General features: G+C 43.3%; 3 protein-coding genes across 4 annotated transcripts in view; 1 reads left to right on the forward strand and 2 right to left on the reverse strand.

The window, feature by feature from the left end:
• The window catches only part of LOC126568156 (large neutral amino acids transporter small subunit 2), a 148,384-nt gene extending 130,861 nt beyond the window's left edge, over positions 1 to 17,523 (reverse strand). The window contains exon 1 of the mRNA XM_050224584.1: positions 17,519 to 17,523. The gene's annotated coding sequence lies outside the window, so the exon portion shown is untranslated. The remainder of the gene's footprint in view (positions 1 to 17,518) is intronic.
• Positions 1 to 25,115, forward strand: part of LOC126567999 (sodium-dependent nutrient amino acid transporter 1-like) — a 322,406-nt gene that overhangs the window by 273,761 nt on the left and 23,530 nt on the right. The gene's annotated exons all lie outside the window — the stretch shown is intronic.
• LOC126568014 (protein CBFA2T3) overlaps positions 1 to 25,115 on the reverse strand; it is a 416,394-nt gene that overhangs the window by 251,494 nt on the left and 139,785 nt on the right. The gene's annotated exons all lie outside the window — the stretch shown is intronic.

Here is a 25,115-nt window from a genome sequence, read left to right on the forward strand (position 1 = left end):
TCACTTTCAACTGCGGACCCCCGAGCGGTCGTGTGGCATTGGCCTTGTAGAAATTTGGTCAAACCGAAGCCTCGTCGTGGTTTTGTTCGTATCAACCTTTAACAATAGTCTATGATTTAGAGGCTTTAGGAGCCAAATCCGTTCACTACGAGGTCGGACAACAGCCACACCACCCTCACGCGATCCAACCGAAGCGCTAACGATCTGTCAGTTGCCACACGCTCGTTTGAAAAACCTCGTGCGTGACTCCGATACCGCCAGGGTCGGTATCTTCACCCTGAAGCTGGAAGGATGAACTATAATCAATCACGGGCCAACTCCCGTTAGCTTCTTAATCGATCATATTAATTTACACTTCAATTGACCTTTGCTTTTCTTTGTCTCACTTTCTATCTTTGCAGGTATGTATGCGGTGCGAGCAAAACTGGAACCTAGATAGCGCACTGCCAGGGCCGGGGTGGAAAGGGGGAAAAAACGTATCCGATCGATGCTCGATCGATGACAATCTTTCAAAGACACACAGGAACGTAGGGCGTGTATATTCGCACCATATTTAGAGATTTGAGTGTGATCCTAAATTATACCTTCCTGAGCCGATTGGGTGAGTGAGTCAATGATCATAATTTACCTTGACGGCGGTGTGTGTGTTTGTACGCGCGCGCTCGAGATCTCGAGTGGGTTGTGTCAATCTTTGCGCACTCGATCAAATTCCCCCATCGCAGGAGGATGCGAGCGAAAATCATACTTACGAAGATGTTGCCAGACCGCAGGAAGGAGGTGTGCAAAAAAAAACCTGAGAAGAAGAAACGAAAAGAATGATTGAATTGTACGATCATTATCGTTCATAATCATAATTATCGTCATCATCATTTCATCCGACGCGATTCGACGGGTTGGGTATGAGGTGAAATAGCATCTCACACCTTCTCAGGGCGATCTGATCTGCTCCGCTTCGGTTGGGCATTGAGGAGTCCTCCTTATTTGTCGCTCGGGATAGCGCTTTGCGATAGCGAAAAAGGAGTTGATGTGGAGCGATCTTGAAGTTGTTGAAGTCGTTACAAACAGATCGATCGCACATTTATCATAAGATGATGAACTTCAGGGTGATGAGTGTCAAACTGATGAAGCCTTTATGTGCTCTCTAGTGCACAAGGAAAAGGTATTGAGTGTTATCACTGTTTTTTAAAACGAAATTAGCTTTAAAATATCGATCTAATGACAGATATTTCATTCACTGTTTTTAATCACTTCCGTAAAAATATTCCCTTTAATTAATCTATATTCGTTATGACCCACTCAGCATGATGTATATCATTTCATTAACGCGTGCCTCATCTCAGCATTGTTTATGCTTTGCTCCCAGCGAAAAAAACCCACTCTGACAGTGGCGCCTGGTCGGTATGCAAATTTTGTGCTTCACCATCCACTCCCGCTGTTTTCCAGCGCAATGAACCACCACAAAACAACACCATCAGCATTAAACATCATCGACAGTCGGACCTCATGATCAAGTTTCCCTTGCGAACCACCTCCCTCGACAACACGCCATCACTGGGCGCGGGTTGTTGATTTGCGTAAACCTTTTTTTTTTTTTTTTTTTTGTTATTTCTGCTGCTTTTGCTGTGAAGAGGCAGTTTCGATCAATAAAACCTGAAAAGAAATTTGAAAATGACATGCCGGGTGTTGGAAAAGTTAAGTTGGGGGGGAAAATATTGTAGTCACTTACTCACAGAAATATGATTTTCTTCGCGATCGGAAAAAAGGCACGACGATGTGGGGGTGATTTTGCCGAAAATTTCTCGAGCGATTCGAATAAATTTGCACCGCACAATGAATTTGTAAATTTAATGAGGCGCTCAAGTGTCTGGTTTCCCTGTCCGCTCTCTCTCTCTCTCTCCGTATCACTCTCCCGTTCGCTGTATGGGTATTTTCCTCGTGGAAAAGATTCAGTAGCTACTGCAAGAAGCAATTTGAACAGTGTGGTAGATCTTCCTGTGGGTGTGGATTTATGATGGAAGCAGTGACCGTGTCAGCTTGCCTTCGGGAACTGGTGAAATTTAGCATTCATTTGAATACTCGGCTCTGCAGCAGAGAGCGGTGGATGGTTTTTTGTTTTACTTTGACAGTCCACGGCTCAGCTGCTGGCGGGCAACAGTCAACTTCGGTAGTCGACGGCTTTTGACGAAGGTTCAGAAATAGTAATGGAAAAAAAGAACGCATGCAAATCACAAGATCTGACAATTGAGCTTGATAAAGTTGAAATGTTTATTATTCAGCTGCTGACCGAAGGCGTTCAGTGTTTACGGATAGGCAAACCTTTATAGGATGCTTGTTGTGTAACAAACCTTTCAGGTGAGAAACGCGGTTCCGGGCGATTTGAATTTGTTAGCTTGAGTGGTAAAATTGTAATTTATTCTTTTGTGCTGTCTGGGAGTGCATGCTGTGAATGTTTGAATCTTTGAACAGTTGAAGATTTTTTCTATAATATTTTAAACAGAAATGTAGAAAGCTGAACAAGAAATTCGCAAATCCGGATATTACTATCATTGCATAAAAAATTAATTGCAATATAAAATGTAGACGTTATTTCTCCAGAATCCTGATAATAATCGCAAACAAGCGATTTAAGAAACATTGCTCAAGCAATCATTAAATTCCAAAACCATTGCCGATGGCTCAATCACGGAGCGGAAAAGAATTGTTGTGAGCTATTTATCTTTTCCACCAATAATTGCATCGACAAAAGGATGCTTCAGAAGATCCTGTACATTGTTCCTCAGTTGACAGTCACTCCCAACCGGCCTGCCGGAAGGTCCGCATGGATAGCAAATGGTTACAAAGTAAACATCGATAATAGCTTCCAGCCCATCTCTCGAGCAACTTCACGACAGCGTGTTTTCTCTCTCGCGTGAGTTCTTTCGCGCGAAAACTTTTTCGCACACACTATACAGGACCAACTGCGAAAATCAATGTCGTCGAGAGTTGTTGGTTGCGATTTTGCTTTCTTACACTTAGCACTTGTGATCAGACAGGAAGTTGTTAAACCATTTTTTTTTGTGTCAGTTGAGTTGCGTTCCCGATTGCCAGTGGGAAGTAATTGGAAAAATGACATCACTTGTGGTGCTTTAATAGAGCATTCTGGCGGGAAAGAAGTTTGCCGCGAGATGGGTGGATAATTTTAACAATATTGTTATGATTTTATTTTACAAGCGCGAGAAAATGTCAGCACCAATTAATTGGCGTATCCGGTGGTAACTGATTCAATAATACACATTGGAGTTTTATACCAACTTGTAAAACCTTTTTGGATACATCTTAAAACATGGTTCAAGCTGTACATTTTTGGTCAAATATATTTTTCAACTAACTAAATAGTAGTTTATGGTAGCTTTTCACTTTAGTCAGTATTTAATAGCATCGTAAACATTAACTTTTCAAACGCTCTCAACGTGTGCTACAATGTCCTACGGCTCAACAATGACACAGCAAAAGCTTGCAGCGACGATACTTCCCAACCGGAGTAATTTTCCGTAATATCCCAGGGTTTCAGTACGCTTGTCAATATTTGAGACCGATTTTCATTCCTTTCGGTCTCTCCTTCCCCGCCTTGTGCTGTGAACCAAGCGCAATCATTCTCTCAATCCACTATAACGTACGAACAAGCAATTCCTTACGCTTGCCCTAGACCGTTTCTTTAGTAGCGAGGATGAGCAAAAGCTCCTCGGGGTTTGGTTGGAAAGATAAGCATCTTTGGTAACGTCATAGTAGACGGACGTTCTCGGCATCGAGAACCATTGAACGAGAACGTTGAGCCTGTCGGAGGTGGAAGAACAATGTCGCAAAAATTGGTTCACCCTTTTGTCTGTGGCCCCAGGAAAATTCTGGGGGCAAATCGGAGCTTGCGAAAGGCAGCGAAGCAGTAAGAACTCTGTCTGGACCGAGGTCGAAGTATTTAGCTGCTCTGGGCATGGCATAAAGTGAAGCATTTTCTGACGAAGGTTTGGGCTGCTGATGATGATGACCATGATGATGACCATGGGTGATAAGACAGGCTAGACACTAGCAGCCAAGTAGTTGACATTGTCACACGGATGCTTTTTTTTTTATTAAACCCAAGTAATCGTGTGGTTCGACTGTACGCTGTGTGACTCCATTACCAGATAATGGCTGTTTTATGACTATTGGATGATTTTTTCTCCCTTTACTCCAGTAAAGCCTTTTCGTCGGACGAACGAAAGCAGCCGTTCTGATGCCGAAAGACGGCATTAAACACGTCCTGCTGCAAACCAGCTTCTAGCATTACACCATTATCCCCAGAGGAAATACACAGCGCGAACAGACGGACGGATATCTCTTTATCGTCCTGCTCCACATTCAGTTCAGCATGCACCGGACGTACTGGTTCGACTACGATTGTCATTCCCCGGTCAATGTTTACGAGCGTCTCGGACAGAAGATATTGAACGGCACACCATTTACCCCAAAGCGGTAGAGCTGGGCCCTCCTCGACGGCCAGTATCTTACTGTACAGTGTGTACAGCAACAGGATGCAACAAATCGCGTCTGACCGACGACCTTTTGCCGCTAATTTAACTGTAATCATACGCTTCATTTGCGGCCAGTGTCAGTTCATCTCATCCGACGCTTTGATGGTGTAGATTATCTAATTAGATCACAGCCAGTTGCTTCGGTTACTTATCGAATGATTAATGGGTTGCAATGAATCAATATGTACCGGGCTGCACTCGTCGTATTTTGAGGCGAGATACCATTTGATTGTTTGAGGCTGATTGATTAGTTTGCAGCTTGCTGAATTCTATGTTTATTGTAATTTATATTCTAAACGAGTCAGAGTACCGATTGATCCATCCATTTGTAATGCATCTGGGAATTCTATTTTATAGCTTGTTCTATTTATTTTATAGCATGTAATTTAATAAAGCAATTAGCAATAAATCAAACTGAAAATCGTGGTACAAAGTGGTACTTTTTCTACCATAAATCTATCAAAAAAGCAATAGAGTAACATCTTTTTGTCAAATGCGTCTATTTCTAAGATCATCACTGTTTTACTGATGAATTTTCGTTGCCCATGAACACTATCTTCACGCCATCGTATGCTCACACACGTCACAACATACATTACGTCGCCTTCACTATACATTAATGTCCAATAAAATCATACCCAATCATAATTAGCTTTAATCAAACTAATTGAATTAACTACCCCGTTACAACAACACGGGGCAAGCCTTTTGTAAAACGATCCCACACACACTCACACACACACGGACGAAGCAAAAACCCATAACCCCAAAGGCTCCGGGGCGAAACGAAATCGTCGTACGGAAGTGTGCCACGTGTATGCATGTGGCTCGCGGACAGTGAAAACTGCATGCCGCCTCTGCCCACACAATGTTGCATAAAAAGTGGATCAAATGGAAATGAAAGTATTTTTCCCAACCAACCGGCACCAACGCTGACCAAGTGCTGCCCAACAGCCGACAGGCAAGTTTTCCTCCTTCCGAAACGCGCTGGCGGAACACATTTTCGATAACGTTTCGCGGGGTGACGGGTGAATCACTTATGCGGCCGAACGAAGTGACCAAAGTGGTTACTTCCTGAGTCATTGGAAGAAGCTGTGGTCACCGGTCCGGCCCGGCAGTAGGGAAATGGATGTGTGGAGCATTTGTGGCCAGCGGTCGGAAAAAGGTTTTCGTGTCTGTGATTCGTTTAATTACATATGCACGGAGCGATCGTGTGGTGTTGTGTGTGGCGTGCCGTTCGTGTGATGATGATGACGTTGTTTGGTGCTGTGGAAGGTGCATTTACACCGTTGCCGCTGCTGACGCCGATCGGACGATCGGTTTCAGAACTGTCACGAGACACACCATTCAACCGTCATCCAACCGGGATTGGGAGAAACGGTTCAAGAAAGCGTTCAGAAACGCGCGTCACTTCACCTAGTGGTCTGTGGTCTGGACACCCTCTCTGTCTTTCACCCTTCGCGCGTGAACGTCAAGAGTCTGTAATTGTAAGATGCCCTTTTTAGAGCAGTTGAGCTCACCATTGCCAGGACGATATGACGGCTGAACTCCAAATGACATTAAGAGGTATATGTCGTCGATTGCGGAACCTGCACATTGATCTGCAGAAACTTACCTACTCACACCACAGCACTGCACCACCAACGGCAAACAAGGAAGATGAACTTTATTTGTATACAAAGCTCTTAAAGCATTGCAAAAGCAATGTTGCAGTTTCCTGTTGCCACAGCTAAGAAAAGCTTAATTCTGCGTGAACGTAAAGCAGGCGGCTTGAAAAGAGCCACACGCTCGTCCAATCATTCGCCACGGGTAATGGAACATTAACAGTTGCTTAATTCGATAAAGATGTGGCGAGATGCTTTTAATGGGCACTTGGGGACGACGGTTTTGTGATGGTACCGGGATGTATCCCCTACCAATGTCTCCAGCTCGAGGAAACCCACTCGTGGCTTGCTCTTGCAGTCTTATTGGGGTCTCAAGTTCAATATTTACCGAGGAAATGAAGACGTGTCGGGTATGTGTGTTTATACCAGCCCGATGTAAAGAGTTCTATGGTGAAGATGTTCTTCCGGGATGTAGGGTGGAGTCGATGGTGTATCACCCCATGTCAAGCCAGTTCTTCAGCACGTACCACTTATCTTGTGCCAATATCCGGGGCCATGGTGACGCTTGTTGCAGTAACGTGCGTCTGCTTTGTATATCGTTAGCGACGAATCAGCCTGAGATTAATCGTCAACCTTTTTTTGAGGCGTCATCCGTTTAATGTTGTTTCTTTTCGCGGAGTTCTTATGTGGTAAAGTTTCAATAAGTTAATTGATTTTGCGCTTTGTTTGGATACAAAATGAGGCATTTTGTATCAATACAAAGAAGATTGTTTACTTCTACTTTTGTGGAATAAGTGACCTAAGAGTTGTGTTTAAATCGATGTCAATTTAGCTTGATGTGTCAGGCAATCCAGGTCACAAAACTTCTAGGTTTAATTGAATTAAAATTTTAAAATTACGGATAACATTATTCAGGTAGTTTTATGTGCGTTTCCTGTAGTTATCGTTGTACTTTAAATATTTATACAGTTATACAGATATTTGTCAGCAATACGGACAGGCTGCCCTACAGGAAAAAAAATTGTCCAAACATAATTCAATTTCTTGTTTGTAGTTCATCTTCAATTGTTAGTTATTTTTATGACAAAATAATGAACGCTGCTTATGATTTCTTTTTCAAGGAATTGATTTTCGATTTTATTAGTCATTGTTTGATCTTTATTTTACGCATTACTCTCGTTACACACTACTATGTCGTGACGCCTAGTCCACAGCAGTGAGGTAACATTACATTTTGTTTGAATCAAATTTTTCGGTAGAAAGAATCAATTATTCAATCGAACGCTACGCTTACTTTCCCGCGTCTGACTTAGAGAACTACTTTCCTTTTAGCATTATGCGTTCTCCCCCACCCTCTTCCACCAACTTCGACGTTCATCCGCACAAAACATGTAATTACATCTTGCATTGGTGTACTCGTATACATGCCGCTAGTAGAAAGGAGGAATAAGCCGCGGCATAAACACTCACCCGTGCGGGATGGTAAAAACGGGGTAAAACATATCCTCAAAAATATTAAAACATTCATCCGCATCGCGCACTCTCTCCCTCTCTCTGTCTCAGCCTGTAATGGGTAAGTGGGTCGATTATTATAGCCTACCCTACTGGAGCAACGTTTGCGCTCGTAGTAAGTTAAGTGAAAAAAGAAAGACTCGCACCAAAACCGAATAAGCGCAAAAATACTTCCAACCAAGCACAAAAAACGGGCTATTAAAAAAATCCAAACTATTGGCCACAAATATGTAGGCTAGGTAGACGGTGCTGGCATGCAGATGAAAATTGAAAGCCAAAATTTGAACGATTGCGCAATGCGGTGGTTCAATTTTTGCGCATCGAATGGGGTTTGTTTTTCCTCCTTTCTTTCTTTCATTCTTGCTGGCCTATTATGGTTGGCGGTTCCATTTGCATGAACCTCTGTAAAATACATACTAAAGCTAAAAGCTCTCCCGACTTAGTTTGCGTTTGCGCAATTGTTGGTGTTCGGTCGGTCGCGCTAACGTTTCGAATTGCGTAAGAACCAAGAATTTGGGCTTGTTTTTTGAAGATCTCTCTTTCACTATTCACTTGGCAGGAAATGGAATAATTGCACCAAAATCTCAGATCCACAATAAATTGCTCGTTTGCCCTTTTCGGCAAACGCAGACTAAGCAAGCGTCCAAAATCAAGCATCGAACTTTAATCTGTTCGGTCGCTATCATTTGATCTGAGAACAGAATGCGCAGAAATTAGTGTACATGAATCGTACCGATCGTCTGGCCCATCTTTCAAGCAAAAAGAAACAAATAGAAACGAAGTCGAGAGTCACGTTAACGGAAGAAAATCCACTTAAAACTCATCCGCTTTCGCCCGCAAGCGCCCTTCAACTTTGCACAGACTCACGTCTTGTGTGGTATCGAGGAAAGGAAACGAAATCGAAGAATTTGAATTCTAGACTACACGCGCTAGGGATTTGAAGGATCGTAAAAAAAACAAGGCTTTCCAATACCGAACGGCTGTAGTCTGCTAGTGTATGTCTGTGTACGCGCAGGTAGTTTGGACGTCGTAAAAGTCGTAAATGTTAGCAACAGATTAAGACGTTTATCTGGCATCTATTAGCGTAAAGAGATTGTGTTGGCCGCTAGCCAGTTGTGCCTCCGACACCGGCTAGATCAAGAAGTGAGAGTGAGTGAGTGAGGGAGAGCTCTTTTTAAGCTGAGCTGGTCATAAAAGTTGGAAGCTGGATAAGTTTTGTTGCTATTTGTATATTTTCGTAACCATTGGTGCCCGACAAATAGAACAGCAAACAAACGCTCTGATCTATCGTTTAATTTGATGCCCATTAAAAATCGAGGCAAATCGGATTATTTTTAGGTGACTTTTGGATCAACTTTTTTGTTATTAGTCTTTTTAATAGAAAAAATAATCAAAGAACTTTGAATTGCTCTTATATATTATTTGATTTGTAAGAAAGATGTAACAAAAATGTGCGTTTCTTGGTGATTTCTTGGTGATATCTTCCCAAGCTACTTCTGATTAGAAAATAACTCAACTTGCACATAGAATAAGCGAGATTTAGTCTTAGGATTGAAGCCTAAGAGTTGAATTAAAGACTCTGGATGCTGCTCGTCTATACTAGCCAAAAATGTATTAGAGCCAAGAAAGACTCTCGCTCTCCCTATTCGAGGTGAATATTGATTCCAACAATTTCGGAGAATGCCATTTTCCGGGGCAGATAGCTATGAAGACTGTAAAATTTACCCTGTAAGCTAAAAACCGCACGATTGATTCTAATGGCGTGCGTCTAATCCCTACATCCTCGATCCCATTATAATTAATCCACTTTAGTTACCTCCGGTAATCAAGCCCACCTTAAGGGCCGTGGGGAACTGACGAGAAGAAGACCACCATCGCCGACCATTCTCAGACGAAACCCAGGAACATTCTACAATAACACATCCATACCTCCTACGCACGAACAAATGTGGTCGGACCATGACCTTCACACCGCGGACCGGACGTAGCTGCGTTTACTTGGAGAAGCAGCAGCAGCAGCAGCAGCAAACAGTAATCGATCGATCGATTACTGCACATTTTTCCCATTCCGCACCTTCAAAGTTGAAGTTTCTGGTGCGGAGGTAACTATCGATTTCCTCCGCGTGGAAGAAACCAAAACAAAGATCTTTGAAAACTACAATCGTACAGCATTCTCGCTCCCCAACAAAGCACACCCTCTGTGCCGTCTTGCTGTTGTACAGATTTACTCTAGAATCATTACGTTTCGATTGCAGTTTTCCTTTACCCCCGCTTTACACGAACTCCGAAGTATTGCCGTGGAAGTGCTGCTAACGAGAAAATCCTTAATCATGCTCTCTCAAGCGCGCACTCACTTTATCAGGCCGGAAAACGCGCTCGCGTTCGTTTTTGTGTGTACACATTCGCTTTCAATCCAATGGAATCGCCGCGATCACACGGACGGGCGGCGGCGGCCAGTGCACAGGAAGTGAACCTGTCTGCCTGGAGTGTAGGTCAGGGTTAAGAACAGACTTCTCATGGACTCTTCTGGTTGAGTTTGTGCTTGTGGGCTCTCCAAAGAGAAGATTTCCAAGTTCCCGCACACCACCTGTAAAGCTTATTTCCCAGCCTAATGCACCAAGGCTCCCAAGTATGCAACCCAAGAACGAAAGCTCTTCACGGGTCAGCAATTAGCGAACCCCGAGTGGTTCGATGTCCGACGTACGGGAGAGGATGATGCGCTTTATAAAAACGTGGATGTCGGAGTTTTTGTTGTTAAATTCTTCGCATTCATTCACTTTTCACCCAAGTGACGGTCGCTCAAAGGTCAGCGCAAAAGCAGAGGGAGATCTGCGGTACGGTTACTAGGAAAGGGAATTCTTCCCTTGGTGTAAGTAAACCTCCAATCGTACCGAGAGTGTTCAATAGTAGGAGGAAAAAAAGAACAAAATTTCCACCCTGACGTTCATTCAGCTTCGTTCGGGTATTCAGGATGTAGGATGGAGCGAAATCACTCGTGCATCACTCAGGTGCATCTCGTCTTCGTTCAATTATCTTTATTGCATTCCATCGGCCCTATTCATTGCTGCATAGGTGGAGAAGAGGGTTGGTGAAACGTGACGTCGACGTCCAGCTGCCCGCTTTGCAGTTGTGAATCGATCCGTCCGTATGTCAGCTTATCCTCCAGGAATTCAGGATGGGCTTGCGGTTAAGCGCACCACCGGGATATGGATGGTATCGATGCACGACAGCAGCTGTTGCTCCAATATGCGTCTTCAGTATAGGCAGGTGGAAACATTTGTTTCTAATGTGTACGTTTAAGCTGTTACGGAACAAGCTGCTATCGGCCTGAATCCTGTGCCCTTTGCATGGAATGTTTCTGTGCAAAAGGAGTTTTCTTGAACGGTTTCGCTTCGATGCTATTTGTATCGTGCGCATTAGAGTGGAGCGTAGAACAAAAGGAGTTTATTAAAGTGAAGTGAGCATATATTTAACAATATTGCACTTATTTTGAATTGATCTGGAGGTGTGATTAAAAAGGAAAAATTTGAAAAAAAGGAAATAAATCAATGTATCGACTCTACTTATTGAAAGATTCGCGGAATATGTTGGATATAAAGAACCAAAAAACAAGATTTAAAGCAAGAAAACTAATCTAAAGAGCTTCAATTTTCCTTTAAATGTTGAATTAGAAATAAGAAATGAGCTTCAGAAGCAACAAGAAGTTTAAGATTGAAAAAAGGATTGGTGTGATGCACACGAAGATTGTTAAACTTAAGAGACAGAAATAAATTAGTGGAAAATAGCTCAGAACCCCCGATGTGCGAAATATGTCCAGGTAATTAAATAATCTTTTCCAAACGTCTTGCTACATCGTGTAACTTTTATCTACTGAAACACAGAAAAGAAGTTTGTGCAATCCCATCAATCTGTCTCTCTATCGCATGTAATAACATCTTGCTGCGTAACAGGTTCGCACTCGGGGAGACATAATGCACCACCGCTGATGCTTGCCATGCTCGAACACATCCCGCCCAAATGCTCATCCATCCCTGTCGAGATATTATGCAAACAAAGCGCGTGTAACGGCTAATAAATCACTACTCCACTCGCAGATTATGGTCGCAGTCGGGGCACCCGCGCACAACCATTATTCTTGGTCTTTCGAAGTCGTCACAGAAACTTTTCCACGTTCCTCACAAACGAAACCCCGCCCGAGATCACTTACGGCCGGGGTGCGTTCCCGCGACGCGTCTTTCGCAATAGTGTAATGAAGGTTGCGTAGATGAGAAAGGGGAGAAAGCCTCGGATTTCTCCAGACCATACCACACCCTGCGGTACTGCGACAATAATGCGCATGTAAACATAACACCCGTAGCAGCAAGGCGGTTATGCTGGCTTCGTGGTTGAAGATGCACCTGCACAACATTTGGCTATTGTATTTTCCGCCTGTTATCTGAGAACGTAAATACCATACAGCCGAGTGATACGTTCTTCTGCTGCAGGGTGAATGCATATGCCAGATTAGCTCTCAAGAGTGTGCCGATGGGATCCAATTAGCTTGTGTGTGTGTGTCTTGCCGATGCATCATCATATCTCAACCAACCAATCGATAACAATGAAAGCACATTTACCGATTGGAGCAGAACAATAGCAACAGCAAAAAAAACAATATTCCTATGCAACGCAACACACTGCATATGCAGTTATGCTTCTCCCGTTTCATAATGTCTCCGTATTGTGTTCGCGAATGTAGCTTCAATTCGACTGATGAGACGAGATTTCCCTCCGATTAAACATCCCTCATTTGTGCAATTTATTGCTACGCCTACAGAAGACGATTTTTAAGAACATGTTTGGACCTTAGAGACAAACTAATAATTGATTCTTGAACGTTGTTTAATTGATTCTGTCCAATCTTATGTTGATGTGTGTGCGTGTTTGACACAGAATCTGAAGTTCGCTTGCTGGAAAGATTGATGCTCAACTGTTAGTTTCTCCGAAGCGAACCCGTTTGATGTTTGCGCTTCGTTGCGGATTAACAATTAAAGCCACTTGACAGTGTTGGAGCGCCCTTAGTTTTAGGAGAAGTGCTGCTTAACCGAAGCGAGCCATTTTGGTTCTTTAAATTCTAATTCTACGAACTACCCTCTTTTTCAAGCTTTCTTGATGAAAATTGGTACTTGGAATGGAAAATTGCATACGATTGCATCAAGCTGATGGTTTTATTTTCCCAAGTGCAAATCATTTTAATTAGATTACTTGAGAACTGGTCAGCAGAAAAAGAAGGAACACAGTGGGTAGTTTTGAACAAATATTGGAATATATATTTTTTCTTGCGATGACATTAGGTGACTAAATATCATCTTAAGCAAACATCTAAAATTAATCAAAAACTTGCAAGATTAGCAAATAATTCTAATGCCCATTTCAAAGTCTAAGAATCGTCATATGACGCCATACGAAGTTTTTAAAGCATTTTGATGATTTGGGTTTAATTTTTCCTTCACAACATCCCCACCCCAATGTGCAGAGTGCAGTGATCCTTGGTGGCGTGTCCGGCCAGCAAAAGCAGACGAAACCGGAGGTGGTGGTTAATATTTCGTACTCTAACATATATGTCTTTTATGTAACAAATCCCATCAGAAACTGCGGGTGATGGTTAGCAACCTGAAGGGGAAGTGAAGAGTGCATTCGGTTGAATAATTAGAAAATGAACCGACCGACCCGCCTGGACCGACACTTCACATACGTCGGTCTCAGCGATATTCCACGCTGCCACCGAACCGAGGCTTATGGAGCAAAGAGTATATTCGCGTGGCTGTTGGCTACTCTTTTGCCAGCCAGCCTTTTCGAACTCCTTGCCATACTTAGCTGAGGGAAGGCAAGCTACCCGGTGGGTGTGAGGTGGAGATTGGAGAAAGAAAAGATGAAATGTCGAATGATTTGTGTGCGTGTGTGTACTTGCTTGCTGGAGAATATGTGCGCTCATTTTCAGACGGGTAATTATCTTCGGCTGAGACGAAACAAAAAACTCATAAACTCACCCTCGCCGCTAGGAGTTGGTGGTGGAGGTGGATCACTGCTTGTACAACAACACAACGCCGCCCCCGGTGATCGGAGCACCGGATAGTCATAATGCGCACGATCGCGCGAAGTCAATGGCATCATGTACCCTGACCATGCTGCTACACTCCTCCTCAGTCGTATTTGAGTAAAGTTGCTTCATCGGGTGCATCATTCAACAGCATCATCATCATCATCATCATCATCTTCTTTAGTAGCCTTCGATCACTGGAAGCATGCTGTTGGGAGCGAGTGGTGGTGGGTCGATCTCTTATTTTTATTTGATCGTGCACATCCAGCCACATCAATGCTCGCACATGCGCGGGACACAGTATTGTTGTCAGTTTTTGGTCGTCAGCACACCCCACCGATTTGACAAATGCAAGACAAAGTTCTAAGGCGTCAGAGATAGAGCAGGCAGCGGCTCGGTAGAAGAAAGAAATGCATTCACGGTTATGACTCGCTTCCTTCACTGCTCTGGCGGTTCGCAATGACACAAACACAGACTTGTCCGGATGTCGGTGTCGCCCTGGCCCATGACTATCCGTCATGGTGGCGTCAGTCGCCTGGCATGCGTCTTTGTCGGGCGGCATTGGTTCACGCCGCGTGTGTGATTGTTTGAGTGAAGTAGTTGCTGGCTGTAGATTTATTTCTGCTTGTCGACATGGACAGCAGTTACTGTCCACCAACGGCTGTACTAATTGAAATGAAATGTGTGAAGAAGTGCAGCAGGCCATTTAAAGGCCTGCGTGATCTAAGAAGGTTGTTAAGCCAAGAAGAAGGCCTCAGTAATTTAAAAACTTTTAAATTAAAGATTTCAAATATATGTAGTAACTTTCATGCAAACCTTTCTGTTTATATGAAGTCCAATACTGAACGTCATCATTTATTCTGGCCGTACCACCAGTTCCAGGAACTGATCAATCCGTGTTAGCACTTTGTTATTAATTAGCTAAAACGGGAAAAAGGGAAACTGCACAGTGCTGTCGACTGTACTCTCTTGTGTCGGTGGCGAATGTAGTGCTAGAATGTGGCGACTAAGCACCTCGACATGATTCATTCCATACCGATCGTCGCCTCCATGATCTTTCCCTCCTCTTGCTCTGTCCCTCTATCGCTCTGTTCCGTGCAAGATCGCGAACTGATGCCATCCATTTTCCATGGCATTTCCTCCATCCCCGAGTGTCCAGTGTCGGTGGCGGCGCAAAATCGGCCATGATTGAAGCAAGATCATTCTCAAACCCTCGCAACCCTACGCTTCCGGCCCGGGGACGGTCTGGGACACAGTGGTCAGATTCATCCGTGGGAGAAACCGACCAGGTCGGTCGGCTGAATGACGTTCTCCCTTCTCGCGATCGCTTTTTCTTTACACGCCACACAGTGTCTTCCTCCGATACCGATTTTTTATTCTACGGCTCCACAATCGGAAGAATCCAACGCCAACGGACGCGGGGTAGTGTTGATGCGCTGTTTGAAGTTTTACCGCGATGAGAATCTTTCTTAGTTTCCAACGCGCGCGCACTCCCTAGTGAAACCAGCGGAACCGTCCCGTTCTTCTCCATCATCGGTCCCGGAATGCAGTGATTTTTGCATTCCCCACGCACTTTGTGTCCTGTGTTTTGCGGGCGCAATTCGAGCTCCTCGCTTACGGTGAACCTGCCAGCCCCAAGAACCACAGCCCACGGCGGCAACTCTTGGGGCAACTGCGTGTGTTTTTAAAGAACGGGAGAAGAATTTAATCTGTTCAGAATGTGTGCGCGCCCATCATCACAACGTGCCGTGGGTTCAACCCGTGTGTACAACAGCATTCTCGTCGTACAATGTAACAAGGCGCGCACTGTGTGTTTGAAAAATAAGCCCTCTCGTTGTTTAGTGAACAAACAGCGCTGGCACGAACCTACTGGCCGCCGGTTCGCTCGTCTGCTCGACCCATCATCTGAAATAATAAGCCCGGATCGATTGTACCACCGATTCACATCGCTTGCGGAAGCGGGCCGAAGCCGCGGGGGATGCTGAATGCGTGCCGGTATTCAATAATGATGATGGCCTGCCAGCCAGTGTACGCTTTGGTATTAGTATTTTAATGTTATTTTTCATACACAAAATAATATAACGCACAACAGGGCTTTACTGTTTTTAAGTGATGCCCGTGGGTTCGCTGGTAACCGGTGGTGTAAAAAATCTATTTTATGTTTTTGTTTCATGATTCACCGTTTGTTGAAGGCTGCAAGGTTGGTGAGTTTTGAATTCCAGCTAGAACAATCAATGACATTCAGTAGTAGTAGAGCCAATAAAATATATTAAAGCACATTTAATCGTGCAGTTAGCAGCAATTTACATGTAACTATGCTTATAGTTTGCTCGATTCCTACAGCCAAAAAACGTTGTGCAAAAATTTGCACATTTTTTCGGACGTCTTTCGATCTATCGACAGTTGGCTGGAATGTAGTACGACTCTCGTTAATATAAATCTACTGCATTAACGAAGTCTTTTTGATCAACGACGTGCTTTCTAATCAAAATACCTCATATAACAAGCTTCAATTCATTCTGAGTGATTGAAAGACTTAATCTCAGAATCCCTCCCTGTCCGGTAGTAATGTCAGAATAATAGGTAATAATAGGTCTAGAAACTACGATAAGAAATCCTTAGAAGTAATAAACAATTGCCAGGATGCTTTTTCCAGTTTCGTTGTCTATTTATATGTTACCAACTTTTCTGAAAATGTAGCCAATATTTAATGTGAACACATGCACATTTAAGTTGAAAAGCTTTTCACCGTTTACTTTTATGTTTCAAGTGTCCAAAGGTGGAATGTCCTTTTAACAATAGATTGAACTCACAATTCATGTTTCAGCTATCATTTGTTGATGAAATTACTTTCCATGATTTACAGCTTCGATGAATTGATGAAAGGCTTTAATACGATACGCGAGAAAAATCATACAAAACAATTAAAGGGCTTGTTTTGTTGTCTTTCAAATAGATGCTCTTTTATAGCATCTCGGCGATTGGATTATGAAGCTTCCTTGTTACAACATTATTTACACATGTGTGACGAATTAGAAGGAATTAACTGAGTCTAAATTACAAAGGAAAAAGATTATCTCCTCAATGTTGGCCACCAGTAAAGCTATCATCAGCTGCAGCTGTGAGACCGGCTTTTCGACACATGCTATAAAACTCATCCAATGCTAATTTCTCTAATACCCGGTGCGTAATTTCACTCCACATAAAAAGAGAGAAATAGGAGAGAAATAAAAACAACATCAAGATACACACGTCTCCCTTGTTTATGCTTATATGGGTTAAAACATTATCCATGTTTACATCATCCCGCCAACATAGTGCTGGAATCTCTCCCCCTTGGAACGGCAATAGGGTAGGACTTTGATGCATAAAACCTCTCACCAGCCACCCAGCCTTCTGGTTGCTGCTGCTGCAGCTGCTGTTATTTGTGCTAATTTTTCGCCCTCTTCCTCATAACAATGTACTGCGAAAGGGCTCCGATGGTGGCTTCTTCCCGGTGGAGCTTTACGGAGAAAGCAAACAACGAAACCCCTCTGCCCATAAATCTCCGATGTCATTAGGTCAGGTGTTGCTAATGTTTTGCGATCGTCGCTCGCTCTCTAGAGTGTTAAAACCCCTGCTGTGCTGGAAGAATGCTGTGCAAGTGGTACTACGTGTGGGTACACCGGAGACGATTTCGGTGTCGTGTGAACTTCGCAAGAAGAAATTTTGCTTTCTGGCCCTGCCTCGCAGAAGACAGCAACAAAACGCTCCAGAATATTTTGTAACAAGTTGCAAACAAACCGCGCCTAGCTGGTTGTGGTGCATCCCATTGCAACACCAGACCAGACCTCTCTACGCAACGGATACAAATCATTTTCCCCTGTCATCACAAAAGCATGGGAACGGATCGTAGGGATTCAGCCCTTTTTTTTTTTTTTGCCCTCACTCGGCTTCCAGCTAAGGAACAGAAATTTCAAACAGGTTGGGTACCGTTTGTGAGGGCTTTGGGCATGGGCATCCCATTGTCCACAACGGGTGCGCTGAGCTGAGTGACCGTCTGTGCGGCGGCACGGTCAAAAGGGGTTTTTTTTTGCCGAGATATCTCAGGCCACCTCTCACACAGTCGGTGGTTAAATATTCTGCATGCTTTTTTTTGTATTTATGTTTCAATTTTAATTACATCAAACACAAGCGACCGGGCGGGCTCTGACGAAGCAAACCTCAGCTATGGTATGGGAGCTCAGTACAAACCATATTCTCTCTGGGTCTTGCGCAAAAAGGTTCGTGCTGAATTAAAATCCGGGGGACAACAAAAAACTCAACTCCACAAACCTTCAGGACGCTCGTAGGGATGGGGACAGGTCTGTTTTTTGTTTTTTTTGCTCTTCCTTGCAAATAATTAACATTGTCAACGCACATTAACACGAAAACCATCGAACTGCCAAAAGCAAACCTCAATGCTTAATGTCATGGGAACGACGAAAATGGGCCCTGTCGCTTTGTGGTATTTTTCGCTCCCTTTTCCTTCCCGTGCTCCGCAGCTCCCCACCGAAATTATTGTCCAAAATTTTACAGATTTGATTCATGGCCACATGTTCACGTGTCGAGAATAATTTTCGTACTTCCCCCAATTTATCAGCTATCGCAACCGTGCTTGTGATTTCGCACATAAGGGACACCGAATTGCAGTATTGTGGTTATTATAGTTTGTGCCCGGCTGACAGGTGACACAATCGTTATTAATGTGATTTTTGTTTTTTCTTCTCTCCTTTCTCTCGTCCCTCACAGGTAAGTGTAACAGTAGCACCCGACACTCTTTGCCCTTTGATGGGTTTTGGAGATTGAGAGCAGCGGTAAAGCTGGAGCCTCTCACAGTTGGCTAACAATTTCGGTATCCTCTGTTGCTGGTGGTTCATAAAGGACGTCCTATTTTACTCATTATCACGCTTGATGAGGTATGGATTTTTTTTTTTTTTTTATTCATAAGGGACGGCCTGGCCGTATTGCTGGGTATGGATTTTATCACAACCAAATTAATTTACAGTGGTATAACGCTTTCGTTGCAGTATTTTCTTAAAGCTTTTAAACCTCACACTTAGAAAATTCCACCAAAAATGTATGAAATTCGTAGTATTGCTTGAATACGAATGTTTCAGGACCATGTTAAGATGCTTCCATTGTTATTTTATTTTTATTCTCTTCCCAGTCGAAGGCTACACCGTTTTTTAATTCATTGTTGTACAGTCATAAACATAAGCTGCTTCCATTTTTCTCTAAACGTTCCTATGTGTTACAAACACTCCCACAACGATCGAATCCTTGTAAAGCTGGGAACAAGTTGATCAAGATGTTCCACAATTGCTTTTATCATCTTCTTTAACAATATTTTTATATCTTAATGCAAAGTATGGCTTTACTAAACAATTTACACCGCTCACATACCGTTCTTCTTAAGGACTATCGATAATTAATCAAAATAATGAATCTTACGTGTACCTTAGGGAGAACAACACCGAATCTCAAGTGACATTTTGCTGTAACCAAATTTTTACTTTCTTCAGTGACTCAGCGAATATAAAAATCACTAACATTACATCATGTTTTGTGTAACTGTAACAACGGTATTTTACAACACTGCACATTTAACGTCTTGCTTGATTAAGCTTCACTTTGCTTACGCAGATTGGTTAACAAAGTAAACACTTTACATCCTATCAAGGAGGAGATTTTCGAGTAGGGTTTTCGGAATTGAATTCAATACGATACAGAAATCAGAAATTATTTACACAGCGTCTTGGTAATGGAAAGAGTGAGCAAGCAAGATATTGTGCCTGGTTGGTGCTCCTGATGGGTGGATTTGTGTTTACTCTCGAGCCATTGATCTTCGCGTGCACTTGAAGTGAGTGCTTTAAATCAAATCACTCTACGCCGTAGTGGTTAAGAAATTGAATGCCTTTTTTTTATTCTCAACAATCGGCTGGAGGTTTTCCGAAACCGATATTTAAATCATTTCCAAAACGTTGTTCAATTCACCCGACTGGTTAAGAATTATTTAAAACAACTCTCTAATACGAGTCATAAAACGGTTTATTCTACCGTCTTTAAGTCGTCGTCAGCTCAGCTCAGTAGTTTGTGTTGTGAGTCGTGTGTGAACGTGTATGGGTTGTTGTTTTCTCTTCCCATCCCGATCGCCACAACAATTCATCAGAAGAAAAACCAGTTCGCGTTAAGCTGCACCGCGAAGGAAATAACCAAACGACACCACACTCTACCCAACCGATTTGCGGTGGCCGATCGAGAGTTCGAAAAAAAAAGGAAAAAAATCTCCCTTCTTACTACCAGCGCTAGAGCTCTAAACCGAGCGCTCGTAAGCCGTGTAAGAGCAAAAGACTGCGCTCCCGAGCATCGGCATCGTACGATCGCAAGAGATCGTTCCCTTCTTGGGAGAGTTTTTGGCAAGATCGTATGCTCCAGTCGCGAAACATGAACAGATGGAGCTACAGCTTGGAGCAAATACATATTGCTATGCGAGGAAGCGAATGGATAGTAAAGCGAATCGAACTGTGAACCGAACCTACGCTGGGTTGGAAAGGGAAACCTTAGAAATGTGCAGCAAAAGGGAAAAAAGGTCTGAACCGCTAAGCGGCTTTTCGCAAGTGACCAGAGAGCGCGAACGTTGTAATGCCAAGAAGAGAGGAAGAGAGAGAGAGAAAGACAGAGAGAGAGAGAGCAAATTTTTGTGGTGCCCTGTGGCTGGAGCATAAAGGGCCAAACATATGTAGAAAGTATGTCGAAGAAACGGGGAGCCCAAGAGAGAAAGAGAGAAGTTCAGAATTGGTAGAATCTAAAAGCGTCAAACCCAAATCTTGAGATGGCAATGGAATGTAGTGCAATTCAATTCAATGAACTCTCGTCCTGTCAGTTATTAAAGTACATTACTGCATCACTTCACTCAAATAATGTGTCTGATCGATTTTTTATTTATTTGAGAAACCAAGAATGTTTTGACATTCATTTGGAAACTTCTTCTGCTTCTTAAATATACCCATAGCTGGTTAGTAAGGTCCAGTGTACGGGAATTCGGTCCGGAGAAGATTCGATAACTGGTTCTTCCTTTGAAATTCGGCAACAAACATCTCGGGCATCGGAGCCGGAAATATTGATAAATCGAAACTTCATGTGTTTTCGATGAAATTGTTTATTTATTACTGTTTTCAAGCCGAGAAAACCCCGAAGAAGGACCGAAGATGAAATGTTAGTTCGACACCTTTGTGCCTTAGTAAATAAAATGCGAAAATGCTTCACAGACCTAATGCAGGCTTAGTGCGTAACAAAATGAGAGAGGCAGAGGAATCACTTAGAGAGTGAGAGAGGGAGAGTGAGCTAGCGTCAATATGTAAACTCACCGGCAAGGGAAACGAGTCGTTTGCGTCGCTTGACTTAGCCAGGAGAGACACCCGAGAGCGGGAGCGAAATTGTTTCCGTGCGTGAGAAAGCGTGTGGGCTCCAGCGTACGCGCTGCGTTTTGCTCCACCAACGGTTCGGTGCGGCAGTAGCCAACCCGTTCCGATCGAAACGCTTCACAGTTCATCTCTTCACTTCCACCGTAACGCAACGCGCAGTGTGGTGTGGTGCGCACCGCGAGCTGTGCGCGATCATCGTGTCAAAAGTCGCGCAGTAAATCGTTCGTTCTTACTTTTTTTATTGAACATAATTTATCTCACACAACCGTCGACGAGACAACGGGTAACGGGAGTAATATTAAGCGCTTTACTGGTGGCACCCGGGCAAACGGCAGTTGCTGTGCACTTTGGACACGTCGGGTGCATGTATAACGGTCGCCAGCTGGCCGTGTGTGTTGCCGTTGTTGTGTGGTGTGTGCCTAGGCTCACCGCTGCGTGACGGCGTTTTTCGGCAACGCAGCGCGAGACACGAGTCGCCTTTTTGTGTGTGCGTGTGTGTTTGTGTGTCCTACCAAAACACCATCAAACAGGCGCACGCGAATTGTAATGTGCCGTACGTTCGCTTTTGCGGGGGGGACCTCACGGAAGAGACAGTGAAACTAGAAACCAAAGCACAAAAAAAGCTTGGCGAGGTGTGGATTTGATTTTTTTCCCCTTCCTGCGGTACTTTAATGCTGAGGGCAAACCTCATTTTGGGGTGTGTGGCCACTGCAAAGTGAATCAAAAGGTAAAAAAACGCATAAAGCTGGTGCAAAAAAGGAGGAGTTTTGTGATGAAGTAGGTGAAAAAACAACAGCAACAGCACACACACACACACAAACGCAAGCAAATTATCAAGTAACATCCAACTAAGTGAGTGAAGTTTTCCATTCTGCAATGGCTGTGAGTGCGCCCAGCGGTGAATGGGAAAGCAAATGTTAATTAATAATTGGCCACCCCAGCGTACGTCGTTGTACCTGGTGTGGTGGTCGGGTGAAGAGTAGTGCCGCCACGCTTTGAAGTTCGCAAGTGCTGCAGCTGCATTTGCGAGTGCATCGCACCATTTCGGAGTTGGGGATAATCGTGGTCGCTGTGTACGAATTTAATCGAGTAATCCAGTGCTCACTGTGTGTATTTGTGTACCGCGATCGTGTCCCTGGCTATTAAAGGTGTGCAAAAATATGTGTTTGTGTGCTTGTACGTGTGCCTTATGATATTAATTCATCGGCTGTGTATTTGGGAACGAAAGCCTATCATAAGCAGTTGACGTCGTGTTTCGTTCAGTGGTGTCGGTATTAGCATTTAGGTGATCAACAACATTTTTAGTTGTGGAAATTTCCTTCTTTTTTGCTTTAGAACAACATAAAATTCAGCTTAAAACAAATTTTACTACTTGTACTAGTGATCAAGCTCAGTAAAGAGTCATCTGCTTGTCTTGTGAAACCTACCATCTCCAGCTTGAGTGTTTTCCCAGGCAGATACTGCATGTATTTGCGGGTGGCAATGAAAAGTGTGGTGGCCACCATTCAGTAACGAAAGCGGTACCATTTGTGGGTGGCAAAACGCAGTGAAAACGCACCAAGTAAAAGTGCATCCATTCAGCTGTCCGCGCGCGTGTGCACTGATCGTCCGACGTTCAACGGTGATGATGATGTTGATGATGGCCGTGATTATCTCGTAAAACGTGGGTTCTTTTTAGCAACTTTTCATCTTCTATCTAGCCTTGTTTTTCTTCTTCTATTTTTTTCACCCTCTTTTTTATCAACTCCTCCGCCCTCTGTAGCGTTACCTTTTCGGTGGTGCCAAATCAAAGAAATAAACACCAAGAAGAGCGAAGGGCTGATAGAGGGATGAGAGTGAGGCCTCGAATGCATTCAGAGTGCTCGGGAAAGAAGAAAGTGAATGCAAATTCAACTTCAACCAACCAGTACGGTGTATAATCTAACTTAGGTTTTTAGTTTAGTTTCCTTCCTTTCTCTGCTCTATTTGTTATCTACTGTGTTTTTCTGATCTTTTTGCTTTAGTTTTGTGGTAGAAACATTAATTTATTTACGTTTATGTTTTCTTCTTGGTTTAATGGTGTAAAAAAACAAACGGTAGCATTTTTCTAGTAATTTTTACAATTCTCTTTGGTTATTTTCGAAGATAAGAAGCTTTAAACTGGAAAGTCCACTACATTTTCACGAGATATTGACATATTTGCAGCTACAATGGTCAATTGTAGTAGTTCAACCAATCATTTGCGTTTGTTTTAATTTTCTTATATTATTAACTCTTTTTTCAAACATTTGTTTCACTTCTTTGAAGGAGGTTTATTGTCTTCTTTAAGTTTCGAAATATTCATTTATTTTGATTGTGTTTTATATTTTCGTTGCATTATTTTATTTTGAAGCCCTCTTTATTTGCTGAAATTTATTTATTCAATCTCCCAAGTGAGTGAATGTCAGTGGCCTAGCAATGCATTTTCACACTGTTTTTTTTTTTTTTTTACTACATGCACAAAGTTCATGTTTCGGTTCAAAACCGCTGAACTGTTTGAATTGAATAAACCACTCACCCCAACACACGATCCAAACCAGTTGTTGACCTTCGCTTATGAGAGTCGCAGAAAACAAAAAAAAAACACACTCACACCGGGAAACAAACCCCCATCAACGAAGAATAAAATCAGCCAACTTTGTTGCTACTATTCAGCGGGTGCGGCCAAAGTTCAACGAAGCAGCATGATTTTCTACACGTTTGCAGAGATAAGAATGGGGTAAGAAATAGCCAATTCTTACACCCTGGCATGCATCGGCTGGGAAAGGTTGGTTTCCGGCAGTGCTGCAGCGTAACAGAGCCACACAGAGGCCGGGGCCGAACCATTTTTGTGAATCAACATTCCAACCGTTCATTCGCCGCACTTTGAAACAAGAGTCGACAGGCGAATCGAAAGGAGCAAACAAAAAAAAAGCTTACAAAGCGCCACCTCAGCTCAAGTTTTACTCTCCACCCAACACAGGCCTTCCCACCGACGAGAGGGGGTGCACATGCGAATGCAAATTTTCGACTCTAAATTTGCGGGCAAAGAAAACGGTGAAAAATCAAAGCTCTGTCTGTTGGTGGTGGTGTGGCACGAGAGGCTCTAAAAAGAGCGAGAATGAGAGTGCCGCCACGATTAAGCTTTGCGCAAAACGAAAACCACCAACACGGCTCTACTCCCCATGAAATGCGAGCCTGACGGCTGGCAGGCTGCCGCTTAGTCGACCACCGGAAAGTTATGGTGCTTTTGTCTCTCCTTAGGGCTGTGGAGGTGACACAAGGGTTCGGATATCAGGCACAGCTGACCAGGAAGGCTTTTCGGTGGCAGTACTGCTGACCGTGTGGCTTCAGCCGATGGTCACGTTTGTGTCCCGAGCTGAGTTTGTAAATGAGCACACACTAATAGGTTGATATATACATTTCTTCCCCTGTCAACTTGGAGCCCTCGCCCCAACAAAGTCCGGTGGGACGACGCGGTTTTTGCAGAGTTGCATGTAAATTAGATTGAGTGCTCATTTCGCGAAAAGTCGCCAAGGGTAGAAACTAAGGAACGGTAGTTAACATGATTTGGTGAATGGAGTGGAGCGTTTGTGACGGCGGTACCGTTTTATTGACATCTGTATAGTCGCTTTTCCCTCATTACTGACCTTTTCCGTGCGAATTGGAATGGATTTAAAGGACGGCATTTGTGGACAAACAATTCATATTCGATTTCAGTGATATTTGTGAGGTAACTAATTCTACTTACATTGCTTATTTGCTTGTTCGTGGGATGATCTTTAAAGGGCAAGATAGTGTGGTTAAATTGTTTGCTTTACATGATTGTAATACAATTATTTTAAGCAATCGAAAAATGGGAGTGTTTGTGGAAATGATTAACGAATAAGGTTAGAAAATTGTTTGAATTTATTGGTCAACGAATGCACAAGGA

Source organism: Anopheles maculipalpis, chromosome 2RL (assembly GCF_943734695.1).
Source record: "Anopheles maculipalpis chromosome 2RL, idAnoMacuDA_375_x, whole genome shotgun sequence".
NCBI classification, from domain to species: domain Eukaryota; kingdom Metazoa; phylum Arthropoda; class Insecta; order Diptera; family Culicidae; genus Anopheles; species Anopheles maculipalpis.